This window comes from Mauremys reevesii, linkage group 1 (assembly GCF_016161935.1).
Source record: "Mauremys reevesii isolate NIE-2019 linkage group 1, ASM1616193v1, whole genome shotgun sequence".
NCBI classification, from domain to species: domain Eukaryota; kingdom Metazoa; phylum Chordata; order Testudines; family Geoemydidae; genus Mauremys; species Mauremys reevesii.
In genome coordinates this window covers 331,627,771-331,648,541 of record NC_052623.1, presented here as the reverse complement: position 1 = coordinate 331,648,541, position 20,771 = coordinate 331,627,771, and the positions used below count along the sequence as shown (strand labels likewise).

At 43.5% G+C, this 20,771-nt stretch overlaps 1 long non-coding RNA gene across 1 annotated transcript in view; it reads left to right on the top strand.

The window, feature by feature from the left end:
- The window catches only part of LOC120391960, a 52,946-nt gene extending 37,701 nt beyond the window's left edge, over window positions 1-15,245 (top strand). Inside the window, exons 2-3 of the long non-coding RNA XR_005591539.1 lie at window positions 568-860; window positions 14,449-15,245. This is a non-coding gene — a long non-coding RNA (uncharacterized LOC120391960). The remainder of the gene's footprint in view (window positions 1-567; window positions 861-14,448) is intronic.
- Window positions 15,246-20,771: the final 5,526 nt, after the last annotated feature.

Genomic DNA, 20,771 nt, shown 5'->3' with positions numbered 1-20,771 from the left:
AGGCACCTGAGTCCAGGAGTGGCAGCAGATGGTAGATGGGGGTGACAGAGGGCCCAGGCTCCCTGCCACACTGTGTCCCCCCACACCCACAATCAACGAGGGTGACCAGATGTCCTGATTTTATAGGAACAGTCCCAATTTGGGGGTCTTTTTCTTATATAGGCTCCTATTACCCCCCACCGCATCCCAATTTCTCACACTTGCTGTCTGGTCACCCTACAGTCAACACCCCTACCACAAGAGCAAAGTTAGAAAGTTACTCAGTTCTTTAGGAGGCCCCCTCCACAGTGTCCTGCAGGGGGAGTTCCTGCACACTCCCCCAACAGAGATCGCCTTTTCCTCCTCAAGGCACCAGAAAGCTCCCAGGCAGCAGAGGCAGTAACACCAGCAGGCAGCCCAGCAACCAGGCAGGATGGACCCCTCAGGATGGTCACCCTACAGTCAACACCCCTACCACAAGAGCAAAGTTAGAAAGTTACTCAGTTCTTTAGGAGGCCCCCTCCACAGTGTCCTGCAGGGGGAGTTCCTGCACACTCCCCCAACAGAGATCGCCTTTTCCTCCTCAAGGCACCAGAAAGCTCCCAGGCAGCAGAGGCAGTAACACCAGCAGGCAGCCCAGCAACCAGGCAGGATGGACCCCTCAGGTGGTATCAGGAACAGCAGGGGTGGGGTCCCTCACTCCCTCTCTGGGAAACAGGTCCCACCCCCAAGGGGGGGCAACTGGCCAGCAAGGGAGCAGATGAGCAAGGCCTGGACCAGAGGGAAGCTGGAGTAAGCCCAGCAGCAGCAGCACCACCTAGCCAGCATCCTGCTCACAACAGCAACTCCACACCCACACCCACACCCACACCAGGTGGCAGGTAAGCCAGCTCTGCAGTAGTTGGGGAAAGTGCAATACAGCAGAACTAAGGAGCAGTGGGAGAGGGGAGATATAAGCCCTATGCTAATTAAGGCCTAGTTCCTTGTAGACTAGGGAAGGTTGCTACAGGTTAATTGGAGCACCTGTAGTCAATTAAGGCCCTGTCAGGAACCTAATTAAAAAACCTGCTTCAGGCAGTCAGTGTGTATGAGAAAGGAGGAAGGACTGGAGTGGGTTGCTGAGACCCAAGACAGAGACCCTAAGGAAGGGAGACTCTTTCCCCCCTGAGTCAAGGAGTGAGGGTAAGACAGCTGCAGGGGTTGAGAGGGACAAACCCAGATCCCTCCCCTGCTTCCCTTCTCTACCACCTTTCTGGGCCATTAGTAGGGCCCTCAGTGCCCCAAGAGTAGGGGTAAGGGGTGATGTCTTGCCTCTCCTTCCCCCCCACCCCCAAAAAGAACAGGACCCACCCTACCAACATTTGCCATTTTGTCACAACTGCTTAATATTGCATGTGAAACACTCAAATGTCTTAATTCATACTAAAGAATAGGGCATGTGAGAATTCTATATATAGTGCAAAGCCATGGATTTTAATGAACACAGCTATTAGCTGGCTGGGAACAAAAACCTGGACAGCTGAATATCACTGAGGGCCATAGTTGTTAACCTCTAGTTGTTAGCCTCTAGTTTAGGCACATACTCAGTGGCCAGAACAAGAGAATCTTCAAAAATAAGTGTTATATAAACCTAACCAAAGAAGACTGTTTTATCAGTAGAACAGGTTTATTTTGCATATCTCCTTGTCATAGTGATCATCCATTTGAAAGTTACTTTACAGTAAATATTTGTTTTGCAGATTGCTCATGACACTTACAGCAAATACATTAAATGAAAGTAAAATAAAGGAGTTAGTGAAATTAGTTTGAAGCTAAAAACCATAGATAAAGAATGCAGATTCCACATTTTTTAATGTGTAGTTTGGTATCAATTTATTCATGTGCTTTGTTATATTGCCATGTGATCCCCTTTGCTGTTTTTATAACTGCTTTTGGTGGCTGAAATATGGCTCAGAATTAGCTAGCTTCACTTCTTGGATGAGACAGGACACTGTCCTCTATTATCCAAGGTTTGGTCTGAATAGTATCTTATTCTTTTGAACAAGACTGAACATGGTCTTTTTCTGTATTTGAGTGGGATAAAACAGCAGATAAGACAAGCCTGGCAACCCTGCATAGTAATGGGAACTTGAGAAGACCACTAGAGCTTTTGACATTATATGGGCATAGCTTAGCTGTGTCCATCCTGTATTGCATAGTAGTGTTATCCATGTCAGTTTGTAGTGCTGACTCATCCCATACACACAGGCATATTGGTTCTCTGCATCAACTGGTAATCAACAAGTTCCTCTTACAGCACATGTTCAATCTCTCTCCACCTGACACAGAGACACTGTATCTGCTGACTAAATGCTCAACTTATTCAAAAGTGCAATTTTCCCTAATATATCAAAGTTCACAAATGCTGCCATCTTTAACATTCAAAGATAGCTTCTCACATGTGTACTTGGCTGCACAAAAAGCTTCTGTTTTGCTAGAGCACTACTATCCTCTTGCTCTAACTTCTGAACTTGAAATTAGATGAAGGTTTCTAACCATCAGAGGAGTGAAGTTCTGGAACAGCCTTCCCAGGGGAGTAGTGGGGGCAAAAAGGCATATCTGGCTTCAAGACTAAGCTTGGTAAGTTTATGGAGGGGATAGTATGATGGGATAGCCTAATTTTGGCAATTAATTGATCTGTGATTATTAGCAGGTAAATATGCTCAGTGGTCTGTGATGGGATGTTAGATGGGGGCAGGATCTGAGTTATTACAGAGAAATCTTTCCTGGGTGTCTGGCTGGTGAGTCTTGCCCCGGCTTTGGCTACACTTGCACTTCAAAGCGCTGCCGCGGCAGCACTGGGAGAGAGGTCTCCCAGCGCTGTCCGTACTCCACCTCCCTATGGGGAATAACGTACAGCGCTGGGAGCCGCTCTCCCAGCGCTGGGGCTTTGACCACGCTGGCGCTTTGCAGCGCCGCAATTTGCAGCGCTGGAGAGGGTGTGTTTTCACACCCTGCTGCAGCGCTGCAAATTTGCAAGTGTAGCCAAGGCCTTTAAACTTCTGTTATCCCTGAAAGCAGAACTTAGTCTCCTGATCCTTGCTATTATTAACAGACAAAGCAGCTGTTGAGAGCTGCATACTACAGCAACAGTCTGTTAATAGCTACTTCCAGGCTAAACCATCTAGTATGAACATGCTTCAGAATCTGTGTTGAACATCACAGAATTCCTCCAAGAATGACTGTTTTGTGCTTTTGTCAAAGTAATAGTAGCAATCAATACATACATCTTCAATGTCCAATACTGACACTTTAGAAAACTCAAGCACCAGCAGTATTGTGGATGATGTGGCATAGGCAGCTCATAAAATACACACAAGCATTCTTACTTTGAACCAGTGTTTTAACTGAATTAATTTTTTACCCATGTTTACACTGGCACTGTCTGCATGATCCTGTTGGGCAATCTGGAGGTATCTTTAAACAGGGGCTCAGGTAGTCTTCACTCGCAAGAGGAATATAGTTCTATGCCATGGAGTTGTAACTTTCACTTTTGCACATGCCACTAGGGGAGGAGGGGGAATCATTTTAATATAAAAAGGTACTGGGACAATGAAGGGCCATGAATTTGTCCAGCATGGTTTAAATTTCAAACTGTATTTTGCAGAACCCACAAACTTTCAATCAAGTCCTTTTTGGGGGGGGAGGGGGCAAGCTCATGTTTGACTCATGTATTCTCACACACACACACCCTGTGTAGCTGCCTCTTCTGTGTGTGTACACGCATGTATGTATAGAATGTGGGCCAGCAATCTCCCTGGTTACCACAGTACACATGCTTGGAAAGTGGCTTTCCAAACTCTAAGCCCTGTGCCCAAGACCCTGGATGTATTTTTGTCTCTTGCAGTGCCTGAGAAGATATTTTAAATCTTTATATAATATATATATATATATATATATATACACACACACACACCCTTCTACCCCGATATAACACGACCCAATATAACAAGAATTCAGATATAACAGTAAAGCAGTGCTCCAGAGGAGCAGGGCTGCACACTCCGGTGGATCAAAGCAAGTTCGATATAACATGGTTTCACCTATAACGCCGTAAGATTTTTTTGGGCTCCCAAGGACAGTGTTATATCAGGGTAGAGGTGTGTGTGTGTATATATATATATATATATATATACACACATACACACACACACTCAAAATGAGTGAGAGAAGTTTAGGAATGCTTGTGAGAATAGAATGCTAATGCATGAGTCTGACACCCAATGAGTGACACTTGACATGTCTGCATTCCTGGACAGGTCAGTACAGCCAGAAACACAGTGGCCTACCCCCCCCCCCCCACCATCATGTGCATGCAAGGTCATACTGCACAGGCAGCACCATTCTGAAGATGTACTGCTCCACCCCTGCCAATGTGTCCCTGCACACATGGTGCATAGAGCAGTGTGCTATCCATTATGATGTCCCTCCTCTGATACTAAATCAAACCTCATTCAGTTTAGTCTCAGTACTGGATAGAGAGCAAACACACAAAATCAGGACTGTCTGGTTTACAAGTGGGCAAATGGTTTACCTACCCCAGTCTGCCCCCACACCTCTCCAGGTGAGCTCCTCTCTGTCTGGCTTGTAGCCTGTGTGGTGGCAGCACAGACCTGGGGGAGCTGAAGTGATGGCCACAAAGCAAGTTCATGGTGGTGGCCAGGGCAGGGGCCAGACACAGAGCAGCAGGTGAGGGTGGGGCAAGAACTTGGAGGTGGATGGTTGCTGCACTTGTGGCTGAAGTGGTAGCGCTCATGGTGCCACCACAAGCCGCTCAGCACCTGAGACTTGGACACAATCTTACCCATGTCAAAGGCAGGAAGTGGCTTGGGAGGGGGTGGAGCACTTCCTCAGCAGCGCAGCTGCCACTGGGGGCCACTTCCTGCTTCTCAGAGCCTAGGCTGCTGGCCATCCCCTCCCTGGGCAGACCCACTAGCCTCATCCCCCATCACCACCAATCTGGGGTAGCTACTTTGTTTACATGTTGCTAGAACAGCCTCTAGCTATTTATCATCCGTATAAAAACCTAAAAGGCTTCAATAATAAATTCAAATGCACTTTCATTTCTTTGACCTCAAAGCTTCATGCCCCCATGAGAAAGATCTGATATTTAAAAAAAATTACATTCCCAGGCACAAACATTCAGGTCTCTAAGCCAACATATACCTTACTTTCGTATGCTTACTGTAACTGTGTGGCACCCACTTCTCGTTAGTCCCTCCTTCTGGTTAGGTGTGTGTGGCAAAATACCTGCCCCTCTGCTTGTTAGCTCAGTCCTTCCCAGCCCCAGAGGCACAGGCTAGGGCACAAGGGAAAAGAAAACCCTTCTCAATCTCACAAGGCCGGGCTGATTCCTTCTCAGCCGGCCCGCTAGCTCTAGTTTCTTCCCCCCCCCTTGGGGAGAATGCCCTCCGTCCTGCAACGAGTCTCAGAGCTCAGCTGTCCCTCCTTGCTGGCAGCTGCCCTGCTTCTCTCATCCTCCTTCCCCCCTTTCTGCTTCCTTGTCAGGGAGGGTTTAAAAGGTCTCTAGCAACTGGGGCCAGCTGAACCTGATTAGTTGCTTCCTAACCCCTGCCCCAGCTGAACCTTATTTTGCTGGCTTAGCCTTCTGGGCTAATTGTTACCCCTCTCCAGGTAGCTAATTGGCCTGAATTTGCCACAGTGTGCTTTCACTTCTCAGTTTATGGTGAGCCCTTCTGGCAGTTTCTCTGGTGGTTTCTAGTGGTTTCCAGCTGAGTTACTCATGATCCGTTCAGAATACAACTCCAACAGACTCATTCCAGGGTTATTAGTCCACCAGCTGGGCCACTTAACAGTTCAGATCCCCTTCTGGGGGGTTTATCACTGTCTATAGGTCTCTTCCCTAGTAGCCTATGGGGGGAGGGTGGGGGACAGCACAGGCCCACCCACTACTCTAGGTCCCAGTTCAGGGACCTTAAGAGTATCAGCCATGCACTGCCATATCCCTTTAACTAAACTACTTTCAGTTCCCTGGGCCACTTCCACACAGTCTCAACCTTCACCCAGTGATTCACCCTTACCTCAGGGCCATTCTGTGTTCAGGCCAAGCAGCCAGACAGGAGTTCTTTCTTGCTCCCCCAAGCCATGTCTACACTGAGCTGCAGTTCCCTTTAGCTAGCAAGGAGCACTATCTATGCTCCTGTGACCCCAGCAAAGAACTGACTGTTGGCTGCACTGCAGCTCCTTTATACTAGCCTGCAACCCTCTGATTGGCTAGCACCTTGCAGCCTCCCCCTGATTGGCTGCTTTCCTGCACAGTCTGTCTGTAGGCTGCTTGGAAGATTAAGCTTCTTTCCTGGGACACAGGTGTGGCAGGACCCTGAGACCTCCAGCAGGGGGCCTCAGGCCCTCGTCCACCCTGTCACACTTACTCAAACTATGCAGCAGCAGCCAGCACATCCCTTGGCCCGCGCCGCTTCCCGCAGCCCCCATTGGCCTGGAGTGGCGAACCGCAGCCAGTGGGAGCCATGATCGGCTGAACCTGCAGACGCGGCAGGTAAACAACCCAGCCCGACCTGCCAGGGGGCTTACCCTGGCAGGCCACATGCCAAAGGTTGCCAATATCTGGTGTAGACTCTGATACATGAATTACCTGTTCAGACAACTGGGCATTAATGTTCTGATTCTATAGTAGTATTCCGTATTGTCTTTGTAAGGTGCTGTTTCCAAAGTAGACATTTTTCTGGGTCTCATAATTAGCAAGTGAGATGCTAGATATTTTGCAACTACTGTTTTTGTGAATGCAGCTCTAGGGGTGCAGGTGGGGCACTTTCATTTGTTTAAGACACGTTACAGAGCCTGTTTTAAAAAGGGATTATCAAAAGGTATTTTGGCTAAAAGCATAGCCTCCTGTGTATGCTGTGAAAATCAACTCTTATGAGAATGATACGTCATGAAATGATCATAGTCTTTGCATGTGTGGGAATTTGCCTTAAATTTGAGTGACACCTAGTGGTTGATTCATTCAGTAATACTAAAGCAATGAGTGCCTATGTCAGTTCTTTATATGGTCAGTCTTATGCTGAGGCAATTAAATCTTAGGACACAGCCACACTATAGAGTTTACAGCGGTGCAGATGCACTGATGTAGCTGTGCCGCTTTAAGCTCTCTAAAGTAGCTGTTCTAAGCCGACAATTTAGTTACACGCTTGAGCGACATAAATTATGCCGACATAAAGTGTAGTGTAGACATAGCCTTAGTAACTCATAAGGAGAGTTATGTATTAGAAGTAGGGCTGTCAATAAATCACAGTTAACTCATGCGATTAACTCAAAAAATTAATTGTGATTAATTGCTGTTTTAATCACACTGTTAAACAATAGAATACCAATTGAAATGTATTAAATATTTTTGGATATTTTTCTATACTTTTAAATATATTGATTTGCATTACAACCCAGAATACAAAGTTGTTCGGTTTAGTTTTATTATTTTTAAATAATACAACCCAGAAGACAAAGTTGTTAGGTTTAGTTTATTATTATTATTTTTATTATAAATATTTGCACTGTAAAAATGATAAAAGAAATCATATTTTTCAGTTCACCTCATACAAGTACTGTAGTGCAATCTCTTTATCGTGAAAGTGCAATTTACAAATGTAGATTTCTTTTTTGTTGCATAACTGCACTCAAAAACAAAACAATGTAAAACTTTAGAGCCTACAAGTCCACTCAGTCCTACTTCTTGTTCAGCCAATTGCTAAGACAAACAAGTTGTTTACATTTATGGGACATAATGCTGCCCACTTCTTATTTACAATGTCACCTGAAAATAAGAACAAGTATTCACATGGCACTTTTGTAGCCAGCATTGCAAGGTATTTACATGCCAGATATGCTAAACATTTATCTGCCCCTTCATGCTTCAACCACCATTCCAGAAGACATACTTTCATGCTGATGATGCTCGTTAAAAAAATGTGTTAATTAAATTTGTGACTGAACTCCTTGGGGGAGAATTGTATGACTCCTGCTCTGTTTTACCTGCATTCTGCCATATATTTCATGTTATAGCCGTTTTAGATGATGACCCAGCACATGTTGTTTGTTTTAAGAACATTTTCACTTCAGATTTGACAAAACGCAAAGACAGTTCCAATGTGAGATTTCTAAAGATAGCTACAGCACTCGACCCAAGATTTAAGAAGCTGAAATGCTTTCCAAAATCTGAGAGGGATGAGGTGTGGAGCATGCTTTCAGAAGTCTTAAAAGAGCAACACTCCGATGCAGAAACTACAGAACCCGAACCACCACCACCAAAAAAACCAAAAAAAACCCCACAACCTTCTGCTGGTGGCATCTGACTCAGATGATGAAAACAAATATGCATCGCTCCGCACTGCTTTGGATCATTATCGAGCAGAACGCATCGTCAGCATGGGTGCATGTCCTCTGGAATGGTGGTTGAAGCATGAAAGGACATATGAATCTTTAGAGCATCTGGCATATAAGTATTTTGCGATGACAGCTACAACTGTGCCATGCAAACACCTGTTTCTCCCTGTGTTTGGTCACAGGCTTTAAAGTATAATGTTATTAAGTATCCATATTTTCTCATATAGTGTTAAGACATACATTTCACAATATTAATCACCAGTGTATCGTTAGCTTTCAGAAAAGACCTTACTTGATATACCTTTATAATACAGCAATACTGTATACAGTCAGTTGATTCAATTACCTATCATTTGAGGTTCAGAGCCCTTGCTTTTATAGCCCAGATAAAATTTCTCTCTCCTGCTGGGGTATAGATGCAATGCTATCTTCTCCCCCACTTGGTGGCTTTGTTTACCTTGATTGTCTCTGCCTGATGGACAGTCTGGACAGACAAACAAATACACATTCCTTTGTCCAGGGCAGACTGGTCTTATTTGGGATTGCTTGTCAAACACATTTTAAGAACATAATTCTAGCACATATTCATAACTCTTTGTACACACCCTATGCATACATTGTGCATGAATGTTAATGATCAGTGAGTTATTAGTTTTCCAATGATATCTTACATGCCACCTTTTAGATACTCATAACATCTAATTCACTGTTGTCATAATCTGTATGTCAGGCCTGACAGGACCTGCTGACACAAAGTAGTGAATCACAGATGGGCTTCTGTGTCACAGCTTCCCAGGGAAGTTGTGGAATCCCTGTAATTGGAGGTTTTTTAAGAACAGTTTAGACAAACACCTGTGAGGGATGGTCTAGGTGTACTTGGTCCTGCCTCAGTCTGGGGGTCTGGATTAGATGACTTCTTGAGGTCCCTTCCAGTCCTACATTTCTATGATTCCATGTTTTTCATATGTACTTTGTTATTCTTGTTGGTTCTATAACCAAATCAACATGTTTTAATGGTTATTTACAACAAAATCAACATGTGTTTATGGTTATTTACAACCAAATATAGAATTTACACTAGCTTGATACTTCTTGCTAGCCACAAGGATAAACCATAAACATTTATTATATCACTTAATATACATTTATTCTGCTTAATTCCATTTTGTTGGAAAAGGATGATTTTAGGAAACTAATTATGGAATAAATACTCATGATTTATGTCAATCTGCATTTGGATGAAATTTGGCATTCAATTAAATGGACAAAAGCAGCATTTAATTTCTTTTATTAAATAAAATGGCCCTAATTGTGTTGGATAAATAAGAAAAAATCAAAAATAGTATTAATTGTATTAACAAAGCAGTTCAATTCATTGATTTGTTTCTGGACATCCTATCCTTCAAATATTAAACACCTCCAACCTTGCTTATATGCACGGACTGGAAGATAATGAGCTTTCCAACTTTTTCAACTCCTAACTGGGCTCTCACCTTTGAATGAACTAGTCCAAATAAAGAAAATATTCTCCCTGCATCTGCAGAGAGGCTACTGCCATCAAAAGCTGGTTTAGCACTTCAGTAAACTCTTGTTCCAGTTGCTTAGCCACCAACTTTCACCAATTTAGTGGCTTGACTTCCTTTAAACATCAGCAAAAATCATGTAAAGCTTGAATAGTTTGCTTTCAGCCCTGAAAATGATTATGGTTGGCCTGATTGATTGGTTGATTACTAGATGCCGTAATGGACTTGCATCCCATTTTTCTACTGGCGTCTTGTGTTCAGTCATGACATAGATTTTCCCTCTTAATCCCTCCTCTCTGGGCCTACCAGTAAATTCAAGACAGGCTTCATATGGGAGAACATCCCTTTATTCAACAAATAATCTACCAACCAAGAAATGAAATCTCATCACCAAGGGTTCTGGTCCCTGCCCCTGGAGTTGAGATTCTCCTCTAAACAGTCTCTGAATCTTCCTTTAAAGCAAGAAGCTCTCAGCTTTCTCCCCAGAGCTGGAATACAGCAATCTTTCCATTATCCTTCTTCCAAGCTGGGACACAGTTCTCACCAGTTTTCTGTTGTTTTTATACAGCTCCCCTCAGTTCTCCTACCTGGAGCTGGGCCTAATAGTAAGCTAATTAGGACTCAGTCAGAGACTCTTGAGGGAGAGAAACAACTGGGAAGGAAGGTATCCCAGAGGAAGGAGATCACTCCTTCCCCATGCTGTACCCACTACCCCCACACTGCACCCCTTCCCATGCAGTACCCCCACACTGCACCCCTTCCCCATCTACTGTAGATTGATCATAATAAGTTTAAGCCTTAAGACAAATTGCTTATTTATAATTTGAATAAAAGATCTGTTTATTTCTTAAATAATTGATCCCTATCCACCCTGCTGTGCGGGACCATTGGAGACCGTTGGCATGGTATGACGTCTTATGGAAAACTGAGGATGTGTTCTCCTAATAACTCCACCAGAGAGGTCCTTTGGGGCCATCTGCCTGTCCCAAGTCAGGGTAAAGGAGGAGGGTTGGGCGTGGGGCTAGCAACTCCACCCTGTAAAAATCAGCTTGCTACAGAAACACCAACAATAGAGTTAACAGAGACCTTTAGCCTGGAAAAAGAAGGGTCTTCAACTCGAAGATGCATGACGCTGGGTGGTGAAAGCCGCGAGGAAGCCACTAAGCCGATCACCCTTCTTACAACCAGGAGGATTACCATAGGCACATGGAATGTGAGGACCATGTACGAGTCAGGAAAGACGGCGCAGGTTGCAGCAGAGATGAGGAGCAACAACCTGACCCTACTAGGCATTAGCGAGACAAGATGGACGCAAGCTGGACAGAGACGACTGTTGACAGGAGAGCTGTTGCTGTATTCAGGACATGAAGAGAGCGATGCACCCCACACACAGGGAGTAGGCTTCATGATGTCCAAACAGGCACAGAGAGCACTGATTGGTTGGGAGGCACATGGTCCCAGGATCATCACAGCATCCTTCAGAACTAAAATGAAGAGGATTAAGATGAATGTTGTTCAGTGCTACGCTCCAACCAATGACAGTGAAGAGGAGGACAAAGACTACTTTTACAACAGACTCCAGAAAATATTAGAGACTCTCCCAGACAAAGACATTACCATCCTTATGGGAGACTTTAATGCCAAAATTGGACCTGATAACACAGGATACGAACAAGTCATGGGGACCCACGCTCTGGGAGAGATGAGTGAGAATGGAGAGAGATTTGTGGATCTGTGTGCACTTAACAACCTGGTCATAGGAGGCAGCATCTTTCCTCACAAGCGGATCCACAAGAGTACCTGGGTATCGCAGCAACGACCCAGTCACACTGAATGGAAGCCCCCTGGAAGAAGTGCAGTCCTTCACCTACCTAGGTAGCATCATCGACCAGCAGGGTGGCACAGACGCAGACATCAAAGTAAGGATTGGTAAGGCAAGAGCAGCCTTCTTACAGCTCAAGAACATCTGGAGCTCCAGAGAGCTGTCTTTGGCAATAAAGATTCGACTGTTCAACTCCAACGTGAAATCAGTCTTACTGCATGGAGCTGAAACCTGGAGGACAACCAAAACAACCACCAGGAAGATCCAGACCTTCATTAATAGCTGCCTCAGAAGGATTCTCCAAATCCGCTGGCCAGACACCATCAGTAACATCCACCTCTTGGAGAGGACCCATCAACTCCCAGCAGAGGAAGAAATTAGAAGGAGAAGGTGGGGCTGGATAGGACATACACTACGCAAGCAGCCAACCAACATCACCAGACAGTCACTGCAGTGGAACCCCCAAGGCAAGTGGAAAAGAGGCCGCCCAAGAAATACCTGGCGACGCGACCTTCAGGTTGATAGCAAAAAAATGGGCTATACCTGGAACCAGCTAGAGCGAATGGCCCAGGATAGAAGACTATGGAGATCTGTGGTTGGCGGCCCATACCCCGGTTGGGGTGACGGGCATGAATGAATGAATGATGATGTTCTCCTAATGCCCCTGAGAAACTGCTCTGCAGTGGTTGATGGAAGCAGAGTGTAGTCTGTGAACTAACCACTTCGTCTACTGGAGACAAGTAGCTATTTATACAGCTGCCTGCAACAACCATTCCATTTTACTGAACCACGTCTCCCTCTCTGCACACTAGCACCTAGCACAACGGTGATCCTGATCAATGCCTCTGGATGTTACTGCAATGGGTCAGCGCGCACTGTACCCTTGTGCTCTGCAGCCCCATTTGTAACCACTTATGGAGCAGTAGAAACAAGTGCAGATTCATTGTTGGATTTGGGGACCATGAGTCCCTCACAGCTTGATTTTGGTTTAAGTACACAGAGTCTTCCCTTTTAGTTACTCATGTGGGGTTTTTGCAGGTGGACATCAGCAATATTATTGTGTATATACAGGGCTAGCCTTAGGAGCGGGAAAGCAGAGTAGTCATCCTGGGCACTCCACACTGCTGTGTTGCGCATTCTTTTTCCCTCCTTGCTCCACTGATTGGCTGGCCTTTTGCTGTGGTAATGGGCAAGGAGGGAAGGGGGGCTTGGCTCAGCCACTCTAGGTGAAGGGGAAGGGGACCTGAAAACATTTTTCACCTTGATTGGCAAAACACGTGGGCTTGCCCTGTGCATGTAGTAATGTCACCCAGCTAAGGCAGCAGCCATCCTCCATCTGTGATCTTTGAGGGCCTGTATTGCCTTGTATCTGGCCACAAACGAAACTTGCCACTTGTAATTTAGGCTGGTGTAGTTGTGTCATGTTTGTTGTAAGCAGGATGCACATCCAGCAAGTGTGGGCTTCTGAAGCCAGATCTATAGTGTTGGTCTGTATGCTGCAGCGTAGAGATAAAATGTATTTCCTTGTAAGTGCTGCTCCAGGAGAGTGTCTGTGATGCTTACTGGCTACTCTGCTGTGCACCAAGACTCTTCTTTATCACTGCAGAGTGAGATGTGGCTTAGGCCTATTGCCATTGCTGCTGCTATTTAGTTTGTCCATTGGATCTAATTAGCATGACTACACTCAGGCCACCTCCATCCTACCCAGTTGTCCCACTCCACAGACTCTTTGTGCACTGGCAATGCCTCACATAATCCCTTTTGGGCTCCTCTGTGTGGCACTTACACCTCTTTAAGCCCACATAGGTTGCACAGGCAAACCAAAATTCATCAGCTATGAATTGTTAATTAGCAAGTCAATGTCAGGCAGGGCTTTTATTGCCTAACATTGCTTCCTCTGTAAGGAACTTCTGTATTGTAACAAATAAATTGTTCTGAGCACTTGCTGTTTCTCTATTGTGTGCCATTTGGTGTGTCCTTCACATAACCTATTTCCTTAAACTTAAAAATCCACCGTCTATCAAGTGAGATTCTTCTCCTCGACTTTGGTTGTTTCTAAGAAAAATTGTTTCTTATCCAGTTTGTATTTTATAAATGGACCCTTTGTAGAAATTTGTAGAGCTCCTTCTATTATGTTTAGGGTTATACAACAGGAGGAAATACATTTCTTTTTATATTGAACATATCCTGCCATTTTCACAAATTACAGAATAATGAACAGCTTTCATGTCCTCATTAGATATGTTCAGAACTGTTTCAGGATATTATTTTAATTGGAAAAAGATTGGATAGGTGCCTTCTAATAACCTCTGTATCTCTTTTTATCTTTATACCTTTACAAGATGATTATATAAGTGAACCTTTAATACCTGAGGTGTTGAAAATCCAACTGCAGGGCTAGTAACAACAATTATTTCTTTGCTTTCTTAAGGCAGTGAAAAAAGATTTGGAGAAACGTTCACATCCCCCTGGTGAGGCTGTTAAAATAAAAACATCAGTAGGTTTAGATAATTACTTTAGGTACTTTTACCCTTTATACTCATTTATATTTTCAAAGCAAATGTACATCATGGAGGCTTTTAACAAATTTACTGTAGTAATTAGATTACTAGCTTCTCAGGCTATTATACCGTAAAACGAAAGGGAACTTTGCTGGCCTACTTTTTATATTGCATTGCTTTTCCTTACTAGGCTGTATGCTGATGTCTGTTTTTCTCTTTACAACAGTAACAGGAAAAGGTAAAAAGGAAACAACGCAGATGTGGAAGAAGGATGATCTAGTGGTTCAGAACTAAATCTTGAAGTCCGAGTTCTTTTCCAACCTCTACTACAGAGTTACTTTGAAATTTGGGGCAAGTCACACATTGTCTAGATGTTCCTATCTTTATGGTGGGTATAACATATATCTACACCACATAGATGTTGTGAACTTTAATTCACCTACATATTGGTGAAGCAATTTGAAGTGCTAGGATGGAATGTCATATTGCTACACAAGTGGATAAAGGATCAAGTTTGCCCAGGGTCGCGATATCTCTGAATGATAGTTTTACCCTAACTGTGCTCTAACTGGAGTGTTGAGATGTGCATAGGAGTAGTTTATCTCGCTGTTGCAATCACTATCACATGTGTCAAAATGGGATTCAAGTCTTTTTCTGGCCAAAAAATATCTTCCAGTGAAGCAGTACATGTGTCTAATTGCCTTCTGGGCAAGTTATACAGCTTCTTAAACTGAAGTTGCCAAGAGACTGAAGGAAACCTAAATGGAAGATAACAGCCTTCTTACTACTTCCACTGGTCTCTTTGAACTTGTAATAGCTTCAGATGTCATCAATTTATCAATGATATTCCCTTTTTTGTGGGCGGGGGTTCTTTCCATTTTGGAGATATGTCACTTATTTTCCTTCCCGTGCTTGTGAAAATTAATATTTTAAAAGGAAAAAATACCTACTAATCACAGTAAAGTCACTCTGATTGCAAGAACTGACATATAAACTATGGCTGCCTATAAACTTTCTTTGATCAAGTCTTCTCCCCTGTGGAATCAAAATTTAACCTCATGCATTTCATCGTGGCATCTTTGTATTGTATTTTACCTTCATTAAATGGAATGTTTTCATCTTCTGCACTTTGCAGTACATTTAGGATGACCCGACAGAAAAGTGTGAAAAATCAGGACAGGAGGTGGGGGGTAATAGGAGTCAATATAAGAAAAAGATCCCAAAATCGGAACTGTCCCTATAAAATCAGGACATCTGGTCACCCTAAGCACATTTCTGACTACTGTCATGCTTTGCTTCATCAGCTGCATCATAAATTAATACTCAGTGAATGTCACCAAATTTCTTATTTGATTTCTGGAATATTTCACTGGCAAATTTAATCCCAAATGGTAATTTATAAAATCAGTAGCATATCCACAGTGTATTGAACATACATAACAGGGAAGACTCAGCATTCAGTTTCACTGGTCAGCAATATTTTGTTTTTTTTTCCTGCATGCAGAATATCAGGCTTGACTGAACATAAGCTTAATTCTTATGAGCCACCATCCCTTTTGTTCCCCATTCACACACTTCGTTCACTGTCCTTATTCGTTCTCATTCAGTCCAACTATGAGCCAATCACTCCCTCCTTCTGAGTCTCGTCTCACAGCATTCCCTCTCCTTATCACGTATATTTTATTTTTCTTGCTCCTTTTCTTCCCTCTTGCATATTCTGCCAAAATTATTGCCACTGTCTCCCCCCCGCCACACACACACACTCACGAAGTCACATGCCCCTACATCTCTGTGCATCCCTGATTTTGCTACCCCTGTTCCTTCTACTCTTCTGTATGCCAGCAGACCTGTCTGGAGGATTGGTTAGAGCACTGATCTTTCACCAGGCCCAGCGAGGGGATGCTGAGCAGGGATCTTTGTGGACTACTAGGAGCAGTGGCAGTCATGAGGCATGGGAGAGAAGCAGCCTTTGAACCTATTCTCCCCATTGGCAATTCCTACACACCCCAGCCAAGAGACAGTAATGGTAACCACAGAAGGAGGGAACCCCTGCCCCCTGGTAGGACAGCCTCAGAGCTTCCTTGCCCAGTCAGAGACAATGAAAGGAGTGACCCTGAGCCCCTTCCATTGAGCAACAAGCATTGTTCAGGATGCAGTGTTTGTCAACAGGGGTTGTGACCACGTACCCTTGTAGCTTAGGGACAATTTCTTGCCTTCTCATGTGTTTCAAAAGCCTGGTATCCAACAACTCAACGTTTCTTATGGAGTGGGTAGATGCTGCCTTTGTATGGCATTATTTAACTTACTGGAGTCTAAACGAACTCTTAAGACTTTTTTTCTCTATTACAGCCAGATCACTGGCCCACTCAGTGGTAACATTTACTTTAATTCCTGCATCATTAATGGTGGTTGCTTTTCTTGCACATGCACAAGTCAGTACATTTGTATCTTCATAAATATAGTGTTCACTGCTGATTTTACACTTCGATGGTAGATGGGTATCCCCCAAACACTTAAAACATTGGGAGTGTCTGTTGCTAATGAGGAAGGATTTCCAACAAAAAGAACAAATGTTTATTGCCTGTCATACCCCAGTAATAAAAGTCCAAAATAACCCCTGAAATGAGGAAAAAAACACAAACAAAGGAGGAAGAATAACCCCAAACTAACTATCTAAATACAGTTAATTTGAACAAGCTGGATGCTCAATCTCAGGCTGAAGGCAATTGAGAAGGAACTGAGGGTGGTTTGCGCATGCAGCCTTATATAACCTCAGTGCGGAGCAAGGGGGTGTGTGGGGCACATGTGTGGCCTGAACAGGCACTGCTACTGAAAATCTCCGATCCAAGGCGAGTGGGGCACCCACAGGGACTCTACTCGAAGATGAATCAATGACTTAATCAAATCATGATCTTGAGGAAAGCAATAGAAATCTAACATATGGAGTCCTATTCAATTCAAAAAATGAAATTGCTTCAGAGTTTTCATTGTTTTAGGAATACTGAAAAGTATGAGTATTTTAAATAGCTCCTTACATGCTGGTAATTATCATAACTGCTTCCTCATTGTTTTTTAACACTTTTTTTTTACTGTAAAGCATAGCTGTAGTTTATATTAATTAAAACTAATTCATGTTACAAGCTTAACATTTACTGTACAATACCAGTCTTGTGCCTTCCTACACAAACTATCCAGAAATAAATCATTATGATGACATAGTACTAGTTATCCTCTTCACCGTCCCATCTTTAAGTTCATTAAGAATATCTAACACAATTATTATCTGACTCTTTCAAAACCAGACTCCTCCTGTTTCTGCAAACTAACTTATACATTAACTTGAACATTGATTATATATCATTAGGAAATCAAACTGACATGAAATGCTTTTAGGACGAGTGGCCCACAGTTGTGTCAGTTCTGCTGTCTTGATGTGTTGAAGATACTTGATTTTCCAAACTCCCATTGTGGACTTTCCTGTTTGTTGGTAGAGGAAGGAGCTGAAATTTACAATGAAAATTAAATATTTCACTTCATGAGCGGGTTTATGTTCTCAGTTATTCTCCATGACTAGTAATGCTTTAGTTGTTTGTAATGTATGGTTGCCTTTGTCTCATGTTCATATGCCACACTCCACACTCCTTGCCATAGTCATATGCTGTATTACAAGTGCAGCCTTTCTGTCAGGGATGCAAATGGCAGCTACAAGGGTGAGATTAAAAATTTTTAGGGGTCCTATTTTGAAAATAACTAAAACAACAAAGTCTCGTGCCTCTGCCTAGAGTCTTACTTTATTTTTCCCAAAGCTAAAATTAACTTCTTAGTCACCCTTCATGAGCAGTTCTTCTCCACTCGCCAGTGGAATAAGGAACACAGGAATCTTATTGAAGAGAAAGGGAACACAGTTACAACTCTCCCCCCACCAAACCTCCTCAGTATTTATATAAGAAACCCAAGTCAACATATCAGGAGTTTCTTCATCTCACTTCCCACCAATCTCAATAAATGTCCAGCGGAAGAAAGTTCCCCAAACCCTAACCACCCATGGGCATTGACAACTGGGGTGAGATCGTAGGATGGGCTTTAGCCTCCTGCAAAACGAGGGACTGCATTAATAAAGAAAACACTGAGTTTGGAACAGAAGCTTCTTTATTTAACTTATAATAAAGTGGACAATTTAGAGCTATGTATGTAAACTGAAAATGTATTCTGATTCTCAAGCACCCAAAGAAATGCTGCTTTCCTCCCATACCCCCATCTTACTTTGTCATAAGTAACTGTATTCTGGGTCACATTTGCAGGAGTAGCCTCCAGCTAAGTATCCTGCAAACTGCACAACTTACGTAAATAACTGTGGGGCATGAGGGGATGGGGATGGGCCTGCATAGGACAGGCCCAGTTGTGCAAACACAAACTGTAGTAGTGTCAGGAGATTGTAGGGAAATGGGGGCAGGGCATAGGCCAGAAGCACAGGCTTGAGGTCTTCAGCTGCCAGAGTGCATGGGGAGAGGATAGTGATTCTACAAGAAAGTACAGTGCAAAACTCTTGCAAGGTCCTGTCAGCAGTATGTGCTGGCTACTGAGTATGTCAGGAAACACATCTTGGCCACATACCTGACATCTAGGCCCTTGGTGCATATCAAGAATAATGAGTGAATTTAGCATTGTGTGGCATCTGCTGCTGTGGCCTGACAGAGGCAGAATAGCCTTTCAAACAGATGGTGGGAGGGCTGACCCCTGAAAACCAAAATACATGCTGATTATCTCCTTTGTGTGGGGCTTGAGCTGGTGTGGCCCATGGTGCTGTTTCTGCTGGTGAGGTTTCCCCACTGCCTGGGTCTCTGATCATTCCATGCCTGTGTGTCACTATTAGAGTGAGGGACATGTCCTGACCTAGGTGGCTGATATGCCCTTCTCTGGCCCACTAGGAGTTGGAAAAGCTGCGAAGAGAAATAGTAGGTGGAGAAATGGTTGGCCACCATGTGTGTCCCTGACTGCTCACACTTTCTATTCCCATGTCTAAAATATCAAGTGCAAGAAGAAAATAATTCCTTCAAATCATCAAGATTCATAAGACTTCTCATCAAAAAGGGATGAGGAAAAATGACTGTGAGAAAGGAGAGATACATGTGAGATGGCATTGGACTATATAACAACCTGTCCCCAAACCAGGAATGGACACAGCAGATAAAACCCCAAACAAAAGGTGTAACCGTACCCTAGATACATCAGACCCATCCATGAAAGACAGCGGGGGGTGGCTGTCACTTTAACAACACTTCTAATAGCTTGTCACACCAGTAAAGTCTCAGTGAACTGCATTTTCTGTTGCTCTGGTCTGAGGAGGTCCCGTTGCTTTGCTGTGCTATTTGTTATAAATGGCTTGTTCCCTGTTATCTGACCATTTGTGGACATAGGTCTTTGACTTCTAGGCTGTAGGTGGCAGATGTTTCTTTTGTCTTACTATTTAACTTGTACTCCCCTGTCTGTCTCCATCTATCTCTTGTCTTACACTTAGATTGTAAGCTCCTTGGGGCAGGGACTTAGCACAATGGGGTCCTGGTCCATGACTGGTGCTCCTAGGTGCTATGGTAATACAAATAAATAATCATAGAATCATAGAAGAGTAGGACTAGAAGGGACCTCAGTAGGTCATCTAGTCCAGTCCCCTGCACTAAAGGCAAAATTAAGTAAAAAACTAGACCGTTTCTGAAAGGTGTTTGTCTAACCTGTTCTTAAAAACCTCCAATGATGGAGATTCCACAACTTCGCTAGATAATTTGTTCCTAACATCCATCCTAAACTTCCTTTGCTGCAATTTAAGCCCATTGCTTCTTGTCCTAACCTTAGAGGTTAATGACAACAATTTTTCACCCTCCTCCTTGTAACAACCTTTCATGTACTTGAAAACTGTTATCATATCCCCTCCCTCCATCTTCTCTTCTCCAGACTAAACAAACTAATTTTTTTCCAATCTATCCCCATAGGTCATGTTTTCTAGACCTTTAGTCATTTTTGTTGCTCTCCTCTGGACTTTCTCCAATTTGTCCAAACTTTTCCTGATATGTGGCACCCAGAATGGGACACAATACTCCAGCTGAGGCCTTATCAGCAGGAGTAGAGTGGAAGAATTACTTCTCGTGTCTTGCTTACAATGCTTCTGCTAATACATCCCAGAATTATATTTGCCCTTTTTTTTTTGCAACAGCGTTACACTGTTGACTCATATTTAGCTTGTGATCCACTATGACCCCCAGAGCCCTTTCTGCAGTACTCTTTCTTAGGCAGTCATTTCCTATTTAGTATGTGAGCAATTGATTGTGCCTTCCTAAGTGGAGTACTTTGTATTCGTCCTTATTGAATTTCATCCTATTTACTTCAGACCATTTCTCCAGTTTGTCCAGATCATTTTGAATTTTAATCCTATCCTCCAAAGCACTTCAAACCCCTCTCACAGCTTTGTATTGTCCACATACTTTATAAATGTACTCTATTTAGATAATGGCATACAATGTATGAAGATATTGAATGGGACGGGACCCAGCACAG